This window comes from Humulus lupulus, chromosome 6, assembly GCF_963169125.1.
Source record: "Humulus lupulus chromosome 6, drHumLupu1.1, whole genome shotgun sequence".
NCBI classification, from domain to species: Eukaryota; Viridiplantae; Streptophyta; class Magnoliopsida; order Rosales; family Cannabaceae; genus Humulus; species Humulus lupulus.
This window is the reverse complement of record NC_084798.1, coordinates 90,981,246-90,997,966: the sequence shown is the minus strand read 5'-3', so window position 1 is coordinate 90,997,966 and position 16,721 is coordinate 90,981,246.

The window sequence follows — 16,721 nt, the reverse complement described above, 5'->3', positions numbered from 1 at the left end:
TGGAAGCTATTCACGGATGACTCATCCAACGAATCCTACGCTGGAGCGGGAGTGATATTGATAACGCCGGAAGGACATCGATTTCACTGCGCCATCAGGTAAAACTTCACTGCATCAAATAATGTAGCGGAATATGAGGCACTCCTCGCTGGATTAAGAATGGCCAAGGATATGAGCATAAAGACGCTTGATATCTACAGTGATTCACAGCTGGTGGTGAATCAGGTACTGGGAGAATACCAAGCGCGAGGCTTGAAAATGGTGGCCTACTTAAATAAAACAAAAGACTTGTTAGCCCAGTTCACGAAGTACACCCTACAGCAAATCCCGCGAGATCAGAATTCAAACGCAGATGCCTTAGCCAAACTCGCGAGCGCAAAGGATGCTGACACCTTGAACATCGTGCCAATAGAAAGAATGAGTAAGCCAAGCATTCAAACCACGGAATCAAGTATGGAGATTCGGATGGAAGATACGTGGATAGGTCCTTTCTTGGAGTATCTGATGAACGGTACACTGCCAACAGATAGGAACAAGGCTAGGACTCTACAAAGGCGAGCTGCTAGATACATACTGGTCGATGGTGTGATGTACTGAAGAGGATATTCGATGCCACTACTCAGGTGCGTTACACCAGAAAAAGCTAAGGAACTCATGAGAGAGGTGCATGAAGGCTTCTGCGGGGATCATGCTGGGGGGCAGAGCTTAGCAAAAAAGATTCTAAGGCAGGGTTACTTCTGGCCAACGATGAACGAGGATTCGATGGAGTTTGTATGAAGATGTGATAAATGTCAAAGGTACTCCAAGATTCCACGAGCAGCTCCAAACGAACTGAAAAAAATGCAGAGCCCGTGGCCTTTTGCAGTATGGGGGATAGATTTGATTGGATCCCTACCTACAGGGAAAGGCAGAGTAAAATACGCAGTTGTGGCAGTTGATTACTTCACCAAATGGGCCGAAGCTGAACCACTCGCAACCATCACGACCAAGAAAGTTCTCGACTTTGTCATTAAAAACATTGTCTGTCGGTATGGTTTGCCCAGAAAGATAGTTTCAGACAATGGAACCCAGTTTGACAGCGATTTATTCATCGATTTCTGCGAAAGACATGGAGTTATTAAAAGCTTTTCTTCAGTCGCACACCCCCAGGCGAATGGGCAGGTCGAAGCAGTGAATAAAACCCTTAAAGACACCCTAAAGAAAAGACTTGAGGAAGCTAAAGGAGCATGGCCAGAGCAGTTGCCTGAAGTCCTCTGGTTGTATAGAACGTCTCACCGAACAGCGACAGGACATACTCCATTTTCCTTAGCCTATGGGTATGAGGCTATGTTGCCTGTTGAGTTAGATCCCCCCTCACATCGGCGTTTGACTTACGACCAGAATCAAAACACCCAGCTAATGATGGAGTCCCTAGACTCAATCGATGAAATACGAGAAAAATCTCAACTCCGAGTTGCTGCATACCAACAAAAAGTCGCCCGGTACTTTAACTCCAAAGTTAAAGAAAGAAAATTCAACGTCGGAGATTTGGTGCTACGACGAGTTTTCTTAAATACCCGCGACCCTATTGCTGGGGTACTCGGACCCAATTGGGAAGGACCTTACCAGATTGAAGAAGTCCTTCATCCAGGCACCTACAAACTTGCACACTTAAATGGAGATCTCGTTCCACGCTATTGGAATGGAGAACATCTGCGCAAGTATTATCAGTAACAGTCCTTTTTAAAAGACTGGGTTGTATTAAATTTCAATTTTGACAAGTTTTGCAAAGAGGGTTAGCCACGTTGTGTGGCTAACTGCTCGTATATGTAAGATTCTACTATAGAATCGCTCGTAAAGACATGATTAGTCCACTTTTAATACGAGATTATAAGGGACTGTGCGCAGCCAGTCGTTCTTGCCAACCATTGTGAATTTAAATTTACAAGTATTTGTTCATTACGTGTGTTGTTTTGCTGTATTACAAGTATCATTTTTCATACGAACAGGAATGTTCGAACAGGCCATGGTCAGGGCAAGTGACCAAGGACCTAAAGCTCCTCGATCACTTGGGGGGCATATAAGGCACATCGATAGCAAAGCATACTCGCAAGGTATGTAAACACATGAACAAAATAAGTGAAAGCATGCTACAGTACTTAGACTATTTTTCAAAATTTATGTTTGTTAAATCATGCCAAAGTACTATGCTGAGTTCGGTCATACGGACACATGTTATAATAAATAAAGATATTATAGCATCAAGATTTAAGCCTTTACACCACAAGCATCACTGCTTGGATGTAACTGTTCAAGTAAAAGAAAAAGATTTACTGCCCGTGCAGCAAAGTTAAAACAAAAATATATTGTCTTTACATCACGACCCGTGGGTCGTGTAGCCAAAAAGAAAGAGAAAATAAGGGAAAAGTTTAAGAGGCATTTGGGCCTGGAGGGTCCTGAGCAGCATCCTGGTTGGTCGCGTCCTCAACAACTTCTTCTTCTTCTACAGCAACAATACTGGGAGAGGCGGGGGTCCTCGCTCTTGCCTCCTCTTCGGCCAGTTGAGCAGTGCAGCTGGCCAACTCGGCAGTCCTGACTTCCTCCGAAAGATAGCTGAAGTCGGCACCCTGATTGTGTTTCCAGAAATTGTAGAAACATCGGAGCGTCGTCCTCTTGTACCTGTCCAGATTTTTGGAGTTGTCAAGCTCCAGCTGCTTCACTTTGCCTTCAAGAGTGGCAATGGCCTCATCCTTGGGCTTGAGCGTCTCTTCCAGCCTTTTGATTTCGCGAAGATGGGTTACGCTAGCATCTCGATACTGCTGCCGCGACTTTATTGCAGCTTCCTTTGCAGCTTCAGCTTCTAACAGCTTAGTCACCGCAGCGTCCCTCTCTCGAGCCATTGCCTCCAACTCCTTGGCATGTCTAGCCTCTGCAGCCGAAAGCTCCTCAGTTGCCTTCACCTGATGCCTCTTAGTGGCCTTCGCCTTAGCCTGCTCGACGGAAGCCTGGACACGGGTACGAGCAGTGATAGCAGACAGCAAGGCCTGTGAATAAAGAAAAAAAGTTAGAGCCTGCCGTGAAGAATAAAAGACTAAGGCTTAAGAAGTGAAGAAGTACTCACACTGGAGATTTCATTCAGGGCCCTGTTCAAAACCTGGTCGGCCCCCATGCTTTCAGCCTCAACCATTGCGTCTCTGACACGGTCACCTTTACTGATGCGTTCAAGGCGATCCTTGGCTGATCGAAGGGAATGGCTCATGAGTTTGGCCCTGAGAGCTTCTTCATGGGTAGTTTCCTCTTTGGCAGGCGTAGCCGGAGGATTTGGCGGGGCTAGAGGGGTCTGCTTCTCAGTAGGAGCTGGAGGATGGACAGAAGTTTGCCCAGTTGGCGCGTCCTTGGGAAGGTCTTCTGTTCGACCCTTCTTGGCTGGAGGACCTCGGCTGGATTCACCAGTTCTCCTTTTGGACCTTCGGTGGAGTTGAGGAACTTCCTCCTCCTCCTCAGCCTGATACATGTCAAAAATGTTGGGAGTGGCCATGTCTGTATGCAAGTAAACACAGGAAAATGATAAGACAAGAGGCAGGTGAAAAGTTATTATACAACAGAAAAGAGGTAACAAAGTGAATACCCGAGCTACAACTACTGGTCACTACACTATTGACTCTATTAGTCATATACTCATTATCTGGCATGAAGAAGTCTGGCCCTAATTTTGGAGTATATGTAAAGTTGCCTTCCCCGTCGAACAAATGACATGGAATTGGCAAACCATTTAAAAGTAAAATAGTGTTACCGTTCTCATCAGAGGACTCTCCCAAGTCCACAGCTGGCTCTTTGGCCTTTTGTTTCCCCTTGCCTTGGGAAGCAGAAGGCCTTTCTACGGAAGGATTGTCCGTGGGCTCCCTAATAGTAATCCCCGTTGGCCTCCTCCTCCGAGGAGACACAGGAGGTTGCTGCTCAGGAACCCCCTCGGCAGTGGTTTCGTCCACCACGGACCCTCTAGTTTCATGGCGAGGAGCCAGGAGGCCAGACAGCCTCAAGTTTTCTTCAGTTACCAGGATCTTGACGCTTTTTGCTGCGTCAGAAATCCTGGCCAAAGTGTTGGACCTCAACACCATGTCTGGTGTTGGGGTCGGGCGTAACCAGGGGCCTGAAAAACAAATTACAGTTTAAGAAAATTGGAAGGGAATATATCACCGAAAAGTATCGACCAGTTGGAGACAAGCACTTACCTCCTCGGGTGAAGGCCAGGTTGTTGCTGGTTATGTCCGGGGTAAGGAAGTACTCCTTATTATACTGCCCCACATTCGAGATATGCGTAGTGTCACTCAGGAATGTTCGATTGGTTTCCTGGTGACAAAAATGGAAGAAACCCGTTCCGTATTGTTGCGGGTTAGACTTGAGGTCAAAGAGATAGTTGACCTCGTAGGGTGAAGGTTCTGGCCATTTCTTAAGTTTATACAGGATATAGAGTGCGGCCAGCATTCTATATCCGTTTGGAGTTATTTGGAAGGGGGCGACACCGAAATAATTGGCCACCCCCACAAAAAAGGGATGAAGAGGGAGATAAGCTCCCGCCTCAATATGATACCGAGACCAGGCGCTGTTTACACCTCCGGGGAGGTTAGCCCTCTGGTCTGCGGCAGGACGTATAATGGAAACCCCTGTGAGAGGGAATCTCCTGAAGCAGTTAGCAATCATCCGAAGAGTCACTGAACTGGCCGGGGAAGTATACCACTTGACATCAGGCAAGTTCTGATGGCGAGGGCTGGTCCTGATTTGGATATTAGGGTCAGAAGCAAGATTTTCTCAACCACTGGTCGAGGGAGCCCTTGCCTGTGAATCAGGCCGAGCAGAAGAATTTGGGTTGTTTTCAGACTCGGGTCTTTTCTTGCCTGAAGATTTGGAACGGGCCATTGGAGGAGATGAATGGGGTCTGGAAGAGGATCGCAAAAAAGGGATCTCGTGGACACGGTCAGCTGGTTGTTCTTCTCCCTCGAGCAGCTGGGCGAGAAGGTCGTCGCCAATAAGCCTTTCACCTCCCCACAAATCTGGCATTAAAGTCTGCATACAGAAGAATGGGGAGGTGAGAATAGAAAACTTTTAAAAGCTTTTTAGAATAACGCTAGTCGAGTATAAAAGTTAAGCTTTTATACAACAGCATTCTAACAAAAAGCTAAATTTTTCTACACGAACAGTTTGAAAAACGGATCAAAGGGTGAAAGTAAAAAGTTTTCTGAAAAAGCTTTTTCAACTCCCCTTAGGACGAGAAAAACTTATTTTTTCAACTAGCTTAAAGATCGAATTTTTACTTCGATTTTACGTCCTAAAAAGCATGATCCTGGATTTTAAACTAAATCGTAACTCTATTGTGCCTACAAAATATTCTGTCTACAAGCGCCTCAAACTAGAATCAGATAAAACTCAAACAGTACACATTCAGAAGCATGCACCACGAAAAATTAGAAGCGTGGGAACTCGAAAACTTACCAAGAAAAGTGATCGTAAAGATGGAAGAAGGGTCTTCGGAGATCAAGGGGCTCTCGGACGGGGTCCTGAAAGTACAGGGGGAACGGTCTTCGGGAACGTTAAGAGCACTGGATTTTAGGTTTTCTGGTGAAGACGATGGCGTGCGTAAAAAGAAAATAATGATTTCGAATGTCTTATATAAGTTTGTCTATGGCATTAAAAAGATGTAATCATCAGTTTCCCTTTTTTCAAAATATGGGGAAGCGGGATGGCCGTCAAAATATTTTCTGGGGAACCGAAAGGACATGATTAGACAGAAGTGGGTTACTTTTTTCAAGAACACACGAAGGGTTCTGACACGTCAGGCGGGGTTACCGAAGAGTCGTTCGTTCAAAAGTTTATTTACTGCTCGTAGTAAAAAAACTTGGGGGGCAAATGTTATCCAAAAAATTAGCATTGGTGATGTGGCAAGTGATCCCTGGACACGTGGCTGACACCTGGAAACGTTCTACTAGAGTATCGACCAGAAGACACATTAGAAGCAGTACGAACCTGCCTTACCTGCGACCAGCTTGGTCGATGGTTCCGCATACAAGGCAACATTAATGGGAAGATCTTTGTGAATCCCGAATTTATCTCACATAGTCTCCTGAGTATCCGGTTATTCAGGAAGAATATCTGCAACAATCTTTTGTAATCCCCCTTGAGCCTATAAATAGCAAGAGATAGCTCAAGGGAGGGGACTTTTGGCTTTTGAATCATTTGAGATTATAGTAATTCTCCTAGTAATATTGTATTGTTCTTCAGAGATTAGTGAAACTCATTGAACCCAAGTTCTTTGATCACTCATCTGATTTTTATATCAATATCAACCTAAGTGGACGTAGGTCATTACCAGATCCTGGGGCCGAACCACTATAAAATACTGTGTCTTATTTACTTTTGTCATTACGTTCTTCTCATTACTTTCATTAATATCAAGCATATTCTGACTCCGTGTCAGTTGGCCAAATCGTAGGTCAACATAAGGATTCTTATCTTTATTTCTCTTTGAATTCAATGTTAGAAACATGTTCTAGGTTATCTCATATTAATTTGTTTAATATTAGATCTACATGAAAATAAATAGAGATCCTGTATAAGTTTTCCTAACAACTGGCCTCAGAGCCTTTGGTAATCTTTATTTTAATGCATGAACATGTTATAAATTGGATTATTTGATGTGTTTCAATAATTGGAGCATATTGATTTTATGTGATTATTAGTAATTTTTAGGTTATTTTGTTGTGTTTTCTATGCCATTAATTTTTATATATGCTTTATTTTTGTGTAAAACATGGTAAAAATTAATTAGAAAACATTTTTGGTTAGAAAAATTACACAAAAATTTTTTTGGTAATGTTTTGGTCTGGCTGCCATGCGTGCGTGAACCCGTGCGTGCATCCCTCAGTAGCCACCCCTGTGTGCGCGCACTCCTCAGCCACGATGAACAGTACCCGTGACCCAGACTTTAAATTTTTTATTTTTTTAAATATTGTGAAAATTAATTATTTATAATCAAAGCCAAAAATATGAGATTTGTTTTTGCATTTAAAAATGTTTTTTAAAATAAGATATTTTTGTTAGTTGAGATTTAAATAATTAGATATTTTCTACAAAGATTCAAATTCAAAATTTAAAAATAGGCTAACAACTTAATTTTAAATATTTTAATATTTTAAAATATTAGAATTAAGATATTAGATATTTAAGATATTTTCGTTTAAATACTTGATATTTTTATTAAATCTTGATTTGAAAATATAAATATTTATTTATTCTATAGTTTTTAATATTTAAATTATTTGAAATTTCTGAGTTAGATATTTTCATGGATATTTCAATTTGTTTAACTTTTTTAAGATATTTTATTGTTGTTATAACTATTAATGTTTTATTTTTTCAAATGGTTAAAATATTTGCTTATAGTTGTAACAACCCAAGATATTTTTGAAAAACAGTTAAGATATTGATTTTAAAATTTAAAATTTGTTATATTTTGAAAAATATCATTTATTCAACCATTTAATAAAATATTTTTTAATAAATGGGATTTAAATTAACTTTGGTTAATTATTGATAAATCCTATTTAAATTAAATTAATATTTTTTTCTAACTAACCTAAACCAAGTTAATTGTTGATAAATGAAATTTAAATGAAGTATTATTAATTGTTGATAAATTTCATTTAAATTGACTTATTTTTTTATAAAAATTTAATTAATTTGAATATTTTGATAAATTCTAGAAATTAATTGTAATATTTTTGCATAAATTCATAGACTTGTCCATCTAATTATAACATGTATGTTTGCACTATATATGATATTTTTGCAAATGGGCTTAGATGCATATAGTGGCCCATATGTTTGTTAGATATATAGATTTTGCCAAATAAAATATTCATAAAATGATAGGTTTCATTTGGGCCCATTAAAAAATGTAAAGTTTAAATTCCTCTCTTGTGGGTGATTCTACTTGTGAAGGCCCATTTGATTTGCATGACTATAGTGGGCCTAATCAATTAATAACAATTAATAAAACGAATGTTTAAATTCCTGTCTTTTTGACCTTGCATGGAAGTATGTCGACCTTTGTAGTGGTAACGACATACTGGACCCAGCCCTCCTCCATACAAGCCCAATTGTTAAGGCCCATTTACCTGAGTTGGACTTAATTATATAGTTTCAGTATATTAGTTAAACCTAAATATTGATTAGCAACAAATTAATTCTAAATTAATTGAATTTGTTTCAATGTGACACTTTAGAATTAATAGGAAATTATAGGACTTTGGTTTTAAAAATTCTATTTTTTATTTTATTTTTTGGAGAACCATAGTCATTAATTTTCTAAAAATAAATAATAAAAATACTATTTTTAATTTTATATTGAGCTTATATTTTAATTTTAATTTTTGCAAATGGGCTTAGATGCATATAGTGGCCCATATGTTTGTTAGATATATAGATTTTGCCAAATAAAATATTCATAAAATGATAGGTTTCATTTGGGCCCATTAAAAAATGTAAAGTTTAAATTCCTCTCTTGTGGGTGATTCTACTTGTGAAGGCCCATTTGATTTGCATGACTATAGTGGGCCTAATCAATTAATAACAATTAATAAAACGAATGTTTAAATTCCTGTCTTTTTGACCTTGCATGGAAGTATGTCGACCTTTGTAGTGGTAACGACATACTGGACCCAGCCCTCCTCCATACAAGCCCAATTGTTAAGGCCCATTTACCTGAGTTGGACTTAATTATATAGTTTCAGTATATTAGTTAAACCTAAATATTGATTAGCAACAAATTAATTCTAAATTAATTGAATTTGTTTCAATGTGACACTTTAGAATTAATAGGAAATTATAGGACTTTGGTTTTAAAAATTCTATTTTTTATTTTATTTTTTGGAGAACCATAGTCATTAATTTTCTAAAAATAAATAATAAAAATACTATTTTTAATTTTATATTGAGCTTATATTTTAATTTTAATTTTTGCAAATGGGCTTAGATGCATATAGTGGCCCATATGTTTGTTAGATATATAGATTTTGCCAAATAAAATATTCATAAAATGATAGGTTTCATTTGGGCCCATTAAAAAATGTAAAGTTTAAATTCCTCTCTTGTGGGTGATTCTACTTGTGAAGGCCCATTTGATTTGCATGACTATAGTGGGCCTAATCAATTAATAACAATTAATAAAACGAATGTTTAAATTCCTGTCTTTTTGACCTTGCATGGAAGTATGTCGACCTTTGTAGTGGTAACGACATACTGGACCCAGCCCTCCTCCATACAAGCCCAATTGTTAAGGCCCATTTACCTGAGTTGGACTTAATTATATAGTTTCAGTATATTAGTTAAACCTAAATATTGATTAGCAACAAATTAATTCTAAATTAATTGAATTTGTTTCAATGTGACACTTTAGAATTAATAGGAAATTATAGGACTTTGGTTTTAAAAATTCTATTTTTTATTTTATTTTTTGGAGAACCATAGTCATTAATTTTCTAAAAATAAATAATAAAAATACTATTTTTAATTTTATATTGAGCTTATATTTTAATTTTAATTTTTGCAAATGGGCTTAGATGCATATAGTGGCCCATATGTTTGTTAGATATATAGATTTTGCCAAATAAAATATTCATAAAATGATAGGTTTCATTTGGGCCCATTAAAAAATGTAAAGTTTAAATTCCTCTCTTGTGGGTGATTCTACTTGTGAAGGCCCATTTGATTTGCATGACTATAGTGGGCCTAATCAATTAATAACAATTAATAAAACGAATGTTTAAATTCCTGTCTTTTTGACCTTGCATGGAAGTATGTCGACCTTTGTAGTGGTAACGACATACTGGACCCAGCCCTCCTCCATACAAGCCCAATTGTTAAGGCCCATTTACCTGAGTTGGACTTAATTATATAGTTTCAGTATATTAGTTAAACCTAAATATTGATTAGCAACAAATTAATTCTAAATTAATTGAATTTGTTTCAATGTGACACTTTAGAATTAATAGGAAATTATAGGACTTTGGTTTTAAAAATTCTATTTTTTATTTTATTTTTTGGAGAACCATAGTCATTAATTTTCTAAAAATAAATAATAAAAATACTATTTTTAATTTTATATTGAGCTTATATTAAGAATTATATTCGATCTCCACCGCTGGTTTAACAAACTCAATAACTTAATGGGGCCTCAAGACGCTTTGATTCGTCCCCCTACAATAGGTGTTCATTAGTTATTTTGACAAGGTTAAATTTTGAAAGATAGATAATTATAGGTTAAATTCTACTAGACACACATCTACGGTGACTACTAGGACTAAATATGTGATTATTGGAACCATGGGTTTAGCTCATAAAATAAGAGATTTTGTTTTCTTATTTTGATCGAATAGTATGTTGTTAATAATGGTGTCCATTATTAAATAAGTTTACAACTTTATTTATCTAGTGGTATTTTTGACTCTCGCCACCCGGGACAAGGATATCATAGATTAGTTAAAAACCTAAAGAAATAGAGATATGATTATTTTGGTATTTTTTTCTCACATCTTACATATTTTTTATATATGTTGTGCTATTTCTTGAAATTTGTGTGAATAGGAGTTTTATTGAGCAAATGTGATTGATTTATATTTTATTGATAATTTGTAGTTTTAAGTATGGTTGTGGCTACTCCCATCCTTTCTCAACTTTCGATGGAGAAACTTACCGGAGAAAAATTCCTTAATTGGAAGCAAAATATCAACATAGAGTTGTTTGGTGACAACTCCGAGTTCGTCATGATTGAGGAATCCCCAGAACGAGCACCGTGTCCACACATTCATGATGGCACTGTCAATGCTCGTAATGGCACCATAAATGCTTGGATAGCACCGTCTCCGCACATATTTGATGACACCGTGAATGCTCGAATGGCACCATGTCCACACGTTCGTGATCAACTCAACTATGGTCTGACGAAGCTCATGAACGAGCTTCAGATTTTTGAGTCTATCATGGGTGGACCTAATAAAGGAGGAGAAAATAAGACTACTACTGTTGTTGCTGATCTAGCTAAGGCTGAAGCTAACCAAGCTTCATCTTCGAAAGCTGGAAACAAGAGGAAAGGTGGACAAAACAATAACCCCGAGCCTGCAAAGGCTGCAAAGATGAGTGCATAACCAAATGCACAAACGCGTAAGGGGATAAACAAGAAAAACAAGAAAGGTAAAGATAAGTGCTTTCATTGCAAAGAGAATGGGCATTGGAAATGAGATTGCTCCAAGTTTATAGCAGCGAAAAATAAAGGTAATGATTATAGTTCATTTATCTTAGAAATATGTGTTTTAGAGAATGATAAATTTGTTTGGATTATTGATTCTGGATCTACCAACCATGTTTACAACTCTTTACAGCTTCTTGAATTGTGGGAGGAAGTTGATGAAGGCGGCTTAAAGCTTAGAGTTGGGAATGGAGTGTTCGTTGCAGTCCAAGCTAGAGGAAGAGCTCGTCTGAAGTTCAGAAATAAATACTTAATTTTAAAAGATGTTTTCTTTTATTCTAGATTATAGCACAAATTTAATTTCAATTTCCATGTTGCAATTAGAACAATTTGTTATGACTATCACAAGTTCTAATATATCTATTTCTTTCAATGGATCACAATTGTGTATTGCATGTTTGGAAAACGGACTTTATATTCTGCGACCTAATGAACACCTCACTCTTAACAATGATTTATTCAAAGTAGTTAAATCTGAGACCAATAAACGTCAAAAGACTGATAATGATAATATGACATATTTAAGGCACTTGAGACTAGGTAACATTGGCCATGACAGGATTCAAAGACTTACAAAGGATGGGCCTTTGAGGGAACTCACCTTAGGTGAATTACCTATCTGTGAATCTTGTCTAGAAGGCAAACTGACCAAGAGTCCATTCTCTACAAAGGGTGATAGGGCCAAAGAACCACTTGGACTTGTTCATTAAGATGTTTGTGGACCTTTGAATGTACAAGAGAGGGGTGGTTTTGAGTATTTCGTCACTTTCATTGACGATTACTCTAGATACTCACGTCTTTACCTAATGCATAGGAAATCAAAAACATTTTCAAAGTTTCAGGAATTCCTAGCGATGGCTCAAACCAATTAGGCAAAACATTAAAGATCTTGCGATTTGATAGGGGTGGAGAATATTTGGATATGCAGTTCCAAGATTATTTAACTAAAGTTGGGATTTTATCACAACTTACGGCCCCAGGTACTCCGCAACAAAATGGTGGAGTGGAACGCCAGAACAAACTTTATTGGAAATGGTTAGATACATGCTTAGTTACTCAACTCTACCAACTTCGTTCTGGGGACATGCAATTAAAACCGAGAATGACATTCTCAATGGCGTGCCATCTAAATCAATCCCCAAAACTCCTTTAGAACCCTAGAATGGTTGTGAACCTAGTTTTTTCCATTATAGAATCTGAGTGTGTCCCGCCCACGTCTTGAGGAAAAAGGAAGGAAAGCTAGAACCGCGAACTAAAGTTTGCATGTTTTTTTGCTATCCTAAAGGTACTCAGGGTGGAATTTTCTATAGTCATTCAGAAAAGAAAGTGTTTACTTTTACGAATGCTACTTTTCTGGAAAATGACTATGTCCAAAACTTCAAACCATGGAGCAAAGTAGTTTTAGAGGAGATGGTTAAAGGATTGACTCCAACCAATGTTCCACTATCATCAACGCAAGTTGATGATGAAATTCCCACTCTTCATGTCCAACCAACGCAAGTCGATTTAAATGAAGATAGTACCACTGCTCTTGAGCAAACAATCATGGAGCCTCGTCGTAGTGGGAGGGCTTCTAGGAACCCAGTTCGCTATGGTTTGGATGGTGAAACCAATATGGTTGTTGGTGACACTAGTGATGATCATCCGTTGTCTTTCAAACAGGCAATGGCTAGCCCTGAAAAGGAACTATGGCTTGAAGCCATGAAACAAGAAATTGAGTCCATGTACTAAAATTTTGTCTGGGATCTTGTGGAAGCACCTAGTGACTTTAGAGTCATTTTGTGCAAGTGGATCTATAAGAAGAAACAAGGTGTTGATGGAAAAATCGAGACTTATAAAGCTCGATTAGTGGCAAAGGGTTATACCCAAAGAGAAGGCGTGGACTATGAGGAAACTTTTAGTCCGGTAGCCATGATCAAGTCCATTTTCATCCTCCTATCCATAGCTGCCGCTCTTGACTATGATATCTGGCAAATGGACATCAAGACATCTTTTCTTAATGGGAAACTTGACGAAGTCATTTATATGGATCAGCCAGAAGTCATTTATAGACTTAAGCAAGCTTCTCATTCCTAGAATCTTAGGTTTGATGAAATAATCAAAACCTATGGCTTTGAACAAATATTGATGAGCCTTGTGTTTATCAACTGAAGGCAAATCAAATAGTGGTATTCCTGGTTCTTTATGTAGATGATATCTTACTCATTGGAAACAATGTTAATAAATTATCAGATGTGAAGAATTGGTTGAGCACTCAATTCCAGATGAAGGATTTGGGTGAAGCAAGTTATGTTCTAGGTACCCAGATCATCATGGATAGAAAGAACAGACTCTTAGCTTTATCTCAAGCAGCTTACATAGATAAAGTGCTTGAACGTTTCTCAATGACAAATTCCAAGAAAGGACGTTTACCGTCCGGCCATGGAATTCATCTTTCACAGAGGAAATCTCCCCAGACTCCTGAAGAGGAAGATGCAATGAGAAAACTTCCTTATGCATCTGCAGTTGGAAGTCTGATGTATGTCATGTTGTGTACTAGACCAGATATTTGCTATGCAGCGGGACTAGTGAGCAGGTATCATTCAAACCCAGGACCAGAACATTGGATAGAAGATAAGCATATCCTGAAGTATTTAAGGCGAGCTAGGGATTATATGTTAGTCTACAAGGGTGGTGTTCTGGACCCTGTAGGCTACACCGATTCAGATTTTCATATTAATGTCGATGACAGGAAGTCTACTTCTAGAATGGTGTTTACTCTTGGGGGTCGAGCTGTGATACGAAGAAGCATAAAGCAGTCTGCAATCTCAGATTCCACCATGGAAGCTGCGTACATAGCCGCGTCAGAAGCAGCTAAGGAAATAGTCTGGCTAAAGAAGTTTTATTCGGATGTTGGTGTTATTCCAAAAATGGATAAACGACTTGTGTTGTTTTGTGACAATATAGGAGCGATAGCCAACTCGAAAGAACCTTATAGTCACAAGGGGAGTAAGCATATAGAAAGGAAATATCACATTATTCGAGAATATGTGGCCAGGGGAGATGTGAAGGTTATGAAGATTGCAACTAAAGACAATCTTGCAGATCCGTTTACAAAGACACTACCAAAAGCTACATTTGATAAGCATATCAAAGAAATGGGATTAGTAGAATTAAGGCATTAGTTTCAATTAGTGCAAGTGGGAGATTGTTTGGGTTTTATGCCCTAATTAAAACTCAATTTCTTTGTAATCTCATTTATTATCAATTAAATAATAGAAATCATTTTTTGACTTGGTCAATAACTTTACTCACATGTTTTATTTTCATGATTATTTGTTTAATAAAAACTTCTATTAAATCCCAAGCATATAGCTAATCGTATTTTGTAGTGACATAATTACAGTGGAATATAAATTTGATTATATGTTCAAATTAAGTTAGTCATAAGATTATTCAATGCATAGGATTTACACTGACTTGCCAATCTATGATATGATCTACTTACACATTGTAGTGTTATGTTCTTTCTAGAACATTAGCAAAGTAGATAAGATCAGATGTATTTGTTACATCGGACAGGACCGATATTGACAGTTGAGAGGATAAGTAAACATACCGTTATTATCTATTCTAGGCATATCATATCATTGACCATAGGTCAATTCAATCTCAATTCTGAGTGGTTAGTATTCTAACTGATTGTATTATTTGAGTTCTTTGACTTGCTCGTTACAAGCTTACCCTACGGACTAGCCCATACTTACATCTTGGGAGCTCGGTAGTATAATTCAGTGGGAGTGTTAATCACAGATATGAGGATCTATAGCTTCTAATGAAGAAGTGAAACGATGGTTTCCTTTTAGTTTGGTTCAAGGTGTTAAATGATAGAGATCTCATTTCAGTAATTAATATTAGTTTACTGAAATATCATTTACAAGGAACTAAGTGTTTTAAGGATAAAATACAATGAGGGGTAAAACAGTATTTTAGTCCCATCTCATTGTAGACCGTCTATAGAGAGTGACAATTATGGTTGTAACAATGGATAATTAATAGTGTATTTATATTTGTTATAGAGCGTTCTATGAATTCAAGAGTTCAATTCTGAGTCTTTAGTGGAGTCACGAGGAATTAATAAGTTAGTAAATATATTTGTTAGATTTATGATAACTTATTGGAGCTTGATTTCATAGGCCCATGGTCCCCACTGTACCTTGGATAAAATCATCTAGATAGTCTCAATTAATTGATTTAATTATCAATTAGAGTTATCAAAGTTGACCAAGTCAATTTTCAATAGTTTCACAGAGTTATGTAATTTTGATAAGAGAAGAGAAATTAGGGCAGATTTGTTAATTAAGATAAATTGGTATCTAAATTAATAAATAAATTCAAATCAAGGTTCAAATTATAAATAATATATTTGATAAAGGATTTAAATAATTATTTAATTAATTAAATAATAGAAAAAAATACATGCCTTGATTTTTAGTCCAATGGGCTTATAATCAAATGAGAAATATCACGGGCCTAAAGCCCATGATTATTTCGACCTAGGGCTGTTAATTGGCTATTATTTTATTGATTTTTTAATTAAATAAATGTCCTAATTGATTCCATAAAAAGGAATGTTTAGTGAGAGTTGAAACAAGATGACAAACACTCGTTTTCTAATAGGTTTTAGATTCTCTCTAAACATAAGTCATTTTCTAAGCCTTATTGTTCTTCTCTCTGTATCTATCTCATGTGTTGAGAATTTTCCACCCTTGTCTAGGTGATTCCAAGGATACTTTGGAAGGCTGTGAAGAAAATTGAAGACCAGTTCAGTTTCTTGGTAATACCCTGGGACAGAAAGGATACAAGGGTTAGAGAAACTGAAGGAATGACTCTTTTATTCTGCTGCGTATAATGTAAGTATTCTTATTATTATTTCTCTTTGAATTCAATTTTAGAAACATATTCTAGGTTATCTCACATTAATTTGTTTAATATTAGATCTACATGAAAATAAATAAAGACCTGTATACGAGTTTCTGTAGAGTCCCAGAACTTTACTTCCTAGTTAGATAGTAGTAGTAGCTAGTAGTAGTTATTATATGATAGTTACTGTGGATTTTGGTTCAAGCCGAGACTTAGTTGAACACTTGTAGCAACACTTAAAGATTTTATAAGTTTAACCTATAGTTTAAGAATATTAATTATAACATAAGGTTTGATTAATATAGTTGATTATAAAGATGTTATTTATTATACTATAAGGTTTAGATTGAATTAATAAGATCATGACACTTGTCGTGTCCATGTTTATTCAAGGATTTAATTATAGTTTAAATAAAAGAAAGTTCAAGAAAGCTCCAGAATATTCCAAGACCATTAGGAGCATGACATTTGTCACAATCTTGTTTATTTAAGGATTTAAGCATTTTAAGTAGATAATTCAGAAATAGAAGTTTCTACAAGC